The following is an 8,664-nucleotide window of genomic DNA, read 5'->3' as shown; positions in this document are numbered from 1 at the left end:
TTTCCTGGAGCAATTCTTCATGTAATTATGCAAGGTTGGCTCATTGGCTTGAGGTGATACAACACGGGTTCAGAAAATTCCCATAATGAGGGGAACATCCTATTAGAAGAGATTGATTCAGGTGAAACTTCAATCTTCTGAATTTAGAATATAAGAGGTTAGAATGATAGAGATTACAGATATAAATTATGAGAAGATTTGACAAAATAGATGTTGAAAGATTGCTATCTTTGTCTGATGAACCTAGAACAGTATTTCAGACCAAATAATGGGCTATTTCAGACTGAGTCAGAGAAACATCTTCACTTGAGGTATCATGAAGCTTCAGAACTATTTATTCCAGAGGACTGGGTCTCTTGGCCATTGATTAAATTCAATGCTGAGACTGATTTTTGTACTCTAAGGGAATCAAGGAAAATTAAGATTGAGTATGTAGAGTAGGCTCAAAGGACTGTGGGGCCTACTCCTACTCTTATTCTTATTTTCTTATACTAAGTAGATACTAACTAAATAAACTAGAAATCTTTGCATGTGTACAATGCATGCGGGGCTTCACTCATTGATAGCATGTAATTAGGAATGAAATTTTCATGCATACTTAAGAACTTCGTTCTATTAATAGATGTTTGAAATGTTAACTTTAATTATGCACAGTATTGCCATTTCATTACAATTTTTTTTAGCTTAAAATTGCATGATGGATGCCAAAATAAGGACTTCCATCCTGTAAGAAGTGTACTTGGACCCAAAACATGGTAAGGACTGCACTCAGAAAGTATTAAACAGAAAAATTCACCAAGAATAAAAAAAAACTAAACAATATTATCCAATGCAGAATTGAATATAAATCAGTAGTACTGAAACAAATTTAAATTCGAACTAACCTAATAATTAGAAAGCCTACTGTGCAACCATTCCACCATTATGTAGTAATTCACAAGATCTATAAACCTTTAATGAAAATTAAAATGCAAGGGGTTAAATTTTATGTGCTTTCATAATGTTGGGACATTACATGAGTTTAACAGTACCTGTTTATTAAGAGCATGAAAGCAAAAGCAAAGTATCAATTTGATGTTCACCCCATCTAAAAATGGAGCATGTCATAAATTCTTAAATAAAGGGGGCTACCAAAATATTTTATTTTGAAGAGGTAGATTATAAATTGTCTTATTCAAGTCACCATAGGAATAGCATACGGGGAGCTATAGTTTGCCTCAAAACCTCAGAGCTTGGGAGGGAGAAATTCAACCAGGCTGGATATTTTGCTGCCTCTGGATTCTACCCTCCCAGACTCAATTTTTCTGGAAGGTGAGAGATGGATGAGATATTCTCTCATTCAGGTACAGATTTAGTGACAGACATTTAGAAGTTTTGAAGAACAATTCAAACTTTAAAATGAACAAATTAAAATCATTGCATTGCACTTACAAATAAATACTTTATAGTAAAATATTGTTCTTCTAGATACGTACATCTTTTCTTTCCACTCTCTGTCCTGATGCAGGGTGTTGATCTGAAAAGCAAGCAATCCCCCATCCCCCGTCCCCATCCTGCAATGCATTCAATCCGTTGAGATCCCCCAGCAGACTTTTTTTAATCCAGATTCCAGTATCTGCAATCTCTTGTGTCTTCAAGGAAAATACCTTACATTTGCTTTTGGCTTTTCCAAAGCACTGTCCAGTCCATTCAAAAATTTCAATATACCATTCACGGGTCATTCCTCCCTGACTTCAAGCTGAAAGCAGTGCATCTGGATGTTCTCCTCCACTTGTTTCTGCTGAGTCCAGCATCCCTATGCATAGGATGGCAGAGAGTTAAAGACACAAGGCAAGTCCCATCACAAAACAAATTGACTACAAAAAGAAAAACTTCACTGGCATTTCAGCTGCTATTCATTCTAGTCTTAAAGTGTACATGTAAGGGTGAGCATCTTTAAGTTTCATGGTGTCAACATCTCTAATCCTTTCCTATACTGTCCAAGTGTCTTTTAAATGTTGTTATTATACTTGCCCCATCCCTTTCTTTGGCAGCTTGTTTTATATGAGTACAACACTCTGTGTTGAAAAAGTTGCTCCAGAAGTTTCTATAAAATCTTACCCCACTCACGTTAAACTTAAGTCCTGTAGTTCTTGTTTTTCTTGTTTTCCCAGCGCTGGGGGAAAAATATCTATATATATTCACCCAATCCATGCCCCTCATGATTTTATTCCTCTGTAAGATCACTTCTCAGTCTCCTATGGTCTCACCTCTTAGCCTCCTACACTCCATGGAATAAGGTTCTAGCCTGCCAAACACTCCCTATAACCCCATACTTTTAGTCCTGACAACATCCATAAATCTTTTCTACAAAGGTACATTTTTTCCAGCTAATGGCAACTTCCCCACAACCAGTTAAGAAATAACAACTTATAAAGATTCCCAATTTTGATCACTAGCCTGTACTTATGGAATCGATTTTGATGAATTAGGAAACAGCAGTTTCCCTAAGACAGGGTAGGAGCTGGACATAGGTAATTGCCAACCAACAGTCATATTTATTGTTACTTGGCTAAAGTGTGAGAAAAGTTACCAAGTTTAAGGAACTGTATCATAAAAAAGTATATTTTGGAAAGAGAAATAAGGCACAAGTAAAAAGAAAAGGAAATTGGTAAATAGAATTATGCATGAGCTGGTGGAGAAAATATCACCTCACACAGCTGATTTCAAAAGAACAAGAAATAAAATAAAAGGCTGTTTGGTCCTTATAGCCACCTTTGGTTCAGTGAAATCAAAAATGTGTTATGCAATGTGTTATGTTCCTTGGTTCTTTTAATATTCAAATAGTTACTACTCTTGTTGAATACAAACACTGAACAGGCCACAGCCCTCTAGCGTCAGAAAATTCCAAAGATTAACAGCCATTTCAGTGAAAATGTTATTTGCATCTTGGTTTGAAATGGTGATCTTTTATTCCAAAGCTGTAGGCCCAAGTTCTAGCTATAGGCAATATCCTTATAACAAACACTATGTCAAACTCCTTAAAATCTATATGTTTTTAATTAGATCACTGTTCATAATTTTATATGGTAGGGAATATAGATAAAGTCTACTCACTGATGAATATCCTCATCATTATTATGCTCCCTCTTTAAGTATGGTAACCAAATCTGATGTAAGGATATTAACCTGAAATGCTGACTCAGTTTCTCACTCCACCCACATTCATTGCTTGCTGAAACTAAATTTTAATGCTTCAATATTCATGTTCAAGGCCATTGAGGCCCCGCTGCAAACATTTTCCAATGTAACTTGTCTTTTAAAAAAATACGTTCACTGGCCACTTTATTAGGTATGGAGGTATGTTTATGGTCTTCTGCTGGTGTAGCCCATCGACTTAAATATTGAATAGGTTGTGTGTTCAGAGATGTTTTTCTGCACACTACTGTTGTTATACATGTGCATTTGAATTAATATGGCCTTCTTGTCAGCTTGAAATAGTCTGGCCATTCTCCTCTAACTTCTCCCATAAACAAGGCAGTTTTGCCGACCGAGTTGCTGCTCACTGGATTTTTGTTTTGATTTTTGGTTTTTTTTTGCACCATTCTCTGTTATCACTAGAGACTGGGGTGTGTGAAATTCCCAGGAGATCAGCAGCTTCTGAGATGTATAAACCAACCCATTGGGCACCAGCAATCTTTCCATGATCAAAGTCTCTTTGATCACATTTCTAAGTTTTTGGTCTGAACAGCAACTCAACTTGTTGATCACATCTACGTGCTTTTATGTATTGAGTTGCTGTCACATGATTGGTCGATTAGATATTTGTATTAATCAGCAGGTGTACAGGTGTACCTAATATAGTGGCCACTGAGTGTATGTTTCCGCTTGTCTTATCAATGATCCCATTTTGCAAGATTCTGTTATTGATACCTTGCTTAATATTGCCTCACATGCCACAAATTTTGTATTATCAGCAAACTTGGATGTTTTAGTTTTAGCCACTTTATCCAAGTTATTGACATGTACTTCAATTGCATGGATAATTGAGGCCTAATTGTTCATCCATTTTCTACCCTTAATCAATCTGAAAGCAACCTATTTTTCTATTCAGTAACCAGCTAAAATATTATACCCGATCACATAAATACTAATGTAATAGATTAACTTAATTCTCATGTGAAACTTTATCAAATAAGATTTTAAAATCACAAAAAACTACATTCATTGGCTTTCCTTATCATTTTTATTAGTTATATCTTCTGAGTATTCTAATAGTTTTGTTAAACACAGATTTTCTTGCATAAATCAGTCCAAAATCTTCTAATCATATTATAATTTTCTAAATACCCTATACCATGTCCTTATTAGTGGATATAATATTTCTACAACTGTAATTGATTTCAGCATTTCTCTATCAGAATTTCACATCACCTTAAGCATGTACAGAATTCAAATAACTAGTGGCAGGGTAACAGCACCATTAATAATTACCAGAAAATAGCGATCAGCAAATAAACTACCTTTAAATAAATTGCAATTTTAAAAAATTATACCTTTAAAATGTAAAAACCCTTAGCTTTATAAACAGAAATACTTCTCAAAGACCAGAATACACAGTACTATCTTTTGATTTTATCAATAGAAGTCATTGTATCAAATTGACAACCCATTCAAAGCCTTCCCAGTAGACTGTTCTTCTGAACTATCAGAATTAATTTTTGGCTGTCAATTATTATTTGGACCCTGATCAAAGTTTTCCAAGTTCAAATTAATCGTCAGGAAAAGTATACTTTGGACCCAAAGACTCTTGCTTGAATCTATTGGAATTGTGCAGAACAGATAAGTACTTCTTTAAAATGTTGGCCAAATTACCTTCAAAGAGTGTTTGTTCAATTGGAGCGTTTATGGACATGTATAAATCAATAATGCTATTCACAGATTTCTATAGTTTTTCCACTTCAGGACTTCCCAAGGATCACTGCAGTCATTTGAAGTATGATTAATATTGTAATTTAGGAAATACAGTGAAAATCTGTACAAATGTTGTCACACTGATGGCAATATGATCACGATTACGTCATCTGCAGCTAATAGTATGGACACTTTGGATAAGTCTGCTAAACATTTGATCCAGTTTCCCTAACATTTTGCAATATCTTATATTCATGTGCCATTATATTTACACTGTTTTCATAAATGTCTTAAATTGTCAGAGATATTTCAGAGATAAAAATAGCAGGGACCCATGGCTTATAATATGAGAATAATATTTTAATATTAAACTGATATTAAGAGATTGTGAAAATTGATGCCATAATTTCCAATTTGTTGATATTAATTTCTTCAAAACATAAACATATTATTCTCTAACCCAGTTCATTATTTTAAAACATCAAATCCTGGAATAACTTATCTGCATTGTAAAGGTTTTATTAATTTTAGTTCTGACATTGAAAACATATGTGAACTGAATTAACTATTTCTCAGCTAAATGTCTAAATAGAAAAATATCGATGCAAAGAAAACCAGATAAATACAGTACGTACTTTAAGATGTGTACTATCGGTCAAGTTCCTGAAAACACAGAAGTTTCTGTGACAGAAATAATATGTTTTTTATAAAGAGGCCAGAGACTGACATATACAATTGACTTGATGATGTAAATTGGAAGACGTTCTGAGATATTTGCTGTTTGTCAGTCATTTATGAAATTTTCACCTTGCTTTTAGAATTTTGCTCTGGTTTTGAATAAGACAGCCTTTTTTGTTCCATATCTATTACTCATATATATATATATATATATATATATATATATATATATATATATATATTTTAAGAAGGTGCAACAAAATTATTAACTTTATCAGGTAAAAGTAAGTTAATTTGGAAAAATGTGATTAGGTATATTTTGCAAATGATCTATTTATCAAAGGTCAGGTAAGCCAAGTGAGAAAGGATGATAAATGCATTTTATGAACCCTTTAAAGGGACTACAAGAATCTTGTGATCTTTTAACTATTTCACAAAATTTACTTGACAGTGTATATTAAATCTTAGTTATGTTAGATCAAATTTAACTTAGACTTCTTTACTACATTAAGTAAAAAATATATACTCAATTTACATGCTGTGAAGAATTAACTCTCTGCCAAATGAAATTCCTTCCTGCTGAATGTTGCCAAGTAACTTAAATATGGTAATTTAGAATCTGCAAAACGCTGCTGAAATGATCTTGTATAATCCAAATTTTACCTGTATAGAAGCGGGTGATATACTTTTCCTTAATATGTTCTACTTCTCCTTGTTCTTCAGTCCTTCTGGGCCATAGGCTGCTGACAGCAGATCACCAGGGTCCTCAATCCTGGGCCAAAGGTTCATTGGTCCCGTGGCTTCCGCTTTCACCACATGACTTCATACGTCTTTGAGCTGAAGATCTTTCCTGTCCCAGGGATGAGATCTTAGGAGCTTCTTTTGCCATTTCTGCAGCTCTGGGTTTTTCTGGGATGGGGTTACCAGCCACATGCCCAACCCTCCTCCTTTTGCACCTGAGCTTACGATCATCCATGGCAGAGTTTTAAAATGTTCTGAAGAAAACTAAATAGCTCATACACTGTTCCTTTCTGCAGCAAAAATCCACCATAAAAAGCATTTAACAATGAAAGCAAATTCAATAGATGTTTACTAAAGACTCATGGCAGGAAGATAGTGTAATTCAAATATTCTAATGCAGCTGGGACAAATAGTTTGATTCTTCAGCATCTATAGGCTGTAAAAGGAAACTTTAATTGAACCACGTATCCTTTAACATGTCAAGTAACCACCTTAGCATTATCTGTAAGACAATGGTCAAGTTAATAGTGTTGCAAAGTCATAATAAGTAATTGCTGCTGTATAAATTGTTATTGATCAAAATTTATTCCTAAACAGAGATAAACATTAGACAATGTCAACTTACATCCACACATTTTATTTGCTTTATCATGGGAGTTGATGGTATGAATTTGAAACAGCTTATTTTTGATAAGTTAATTTGATTACTTAATTATTTGATTCACAGTTGAAGTATCAAATATATCAGATGTTATTTGAATATGACACAAAATTGAATTTTCTCTTGTAAAAAATGTTTATAATATCATATGTTTTGTTATTAATTTACTTAGTGAATAAAGCCTATTCTGGCCTGGATTTGAAACTTCTTTTCTTTCTTATTTTATAAGAACATACAACATAATTTGTTCACATTCTATACTAAAAGAGGCCTAATATGCAACTTGGCTTGATGTTACAAGAAGTTTTGTTGTTAATGTAAAAAAGGACTTTGTTAAAAAGAAAAACACAGTGTAAAAATACAAATAAAGATGAAACAGTTCAATTTTTTAAATATTTGAATTAATTGCTTCCTTCAAGATGTACTAGATCAATGTACTTTTTAAATTTTCCAGCTTTTATGACTGATTTGCAAGTTGTTATAAATTATGGTTGTACGAATGTAATAGTAAGATTATACATAATTGAAGTAATACATTACATATTTTACAATTTATCATTCAATAACCAAGACTGGCTACAAACTATATTGACTATATTTTGTATTTTTGGAAGAAAACTTGAAATTTCATATAATGTTCTGAAAAGCCTAAGAACGCTTATACCTTCTGAGTTATATACCTTCTGAAATTTAAATGCTGTGATAATTCTTAGTATTAATAGCAGATTTTAGTCAGCCTTGTCAAATTCTAACAAGTGTGAAGTTCTGATTGGCCTGATAGTAGATTACTGAACCAATGTAAGTAAAATACATCAGATATACACCTAAAATATGATAAACAATAAAATTGAATGCATCTTTCAAATTGCTCAAGTTTTGCAAGTAATTGCTAAACTATTTCATAAAGATAATGTGCCTGTAGGTTTGAAAATATTATTTTAATTGTACAGGACACAGTAAAATCTCACTAGATTAAAGTCCTTGGAGAGACTATACAAAAGAAAACTGACTCAAATGAGTTTCATTTTCAACATCGAGAGATTTAAAAATAGACATAAGATTAATGAGAATTCATTATACAATATTCCCTTTTATCTCTTTATTTAGTTAACATTATGCTGTACTTCTGCAGAAACATGTTTAGTTTAAACTCTTCTTTCATAGATTAATCTTCTAATGTTACAATATGTTTTAAAACTCTGTTTTCATTAGTTAAATGTAGGCAAAACATCAAATTAGAAACTGTCTTTAAAATGCCAAGTTGACTGCAAACTTGGTTTCCTTTGAGTATTATTTATATAAATGGAATTGCTAATAAATGCATTTAATCAATGTCATTAGTTTCTTTATGTACATTTGAAATATTACATGTGTCTATCTCTACCATTACTAAACTACAAGTGTATTATTTCTTGTTTACTCAAATATATTACAAGAAAGAAATGCTTAATACACTTATAGCCTTTATATATTTTGTAAGCATTGCCCCTCAACATTGACATATGAGAAGTTTGTATCAGCCACATGTGGTTAATTCAAAGGAGTTCTTTGCAGTATGAAAGCAGGCCAGCAGCAATTCAACTGATTTGCATTGATTCCCAGATGCTCAGCCATGTCTAAAAACTACTGTGCTTTTAGAAGAAATAATAATTGTATAAACAGGAGAGAAAGACTAAATATGTTACAGAGGA

This window comes from Hemitrygon akajei, chromosome 8, assembly GCF_048418815.1.
Source record: "Hemitrygon akajei chromosome 8, sHemAka1.3, whole genome shotgun sequence".
Classification (NCBI taxonomy): domain Eukaryota; kingdom Metazoa; phylum Chordata; class Chondrichthyes; order Myliobatiformes; family Dasyatidae; genus Hemitrygon; species Hemitrygon akajei.
The sequence above is the reverse complement of the archived record's forward strand: the minus strand, read 5'-3'. Positions refer to the sequence as shown.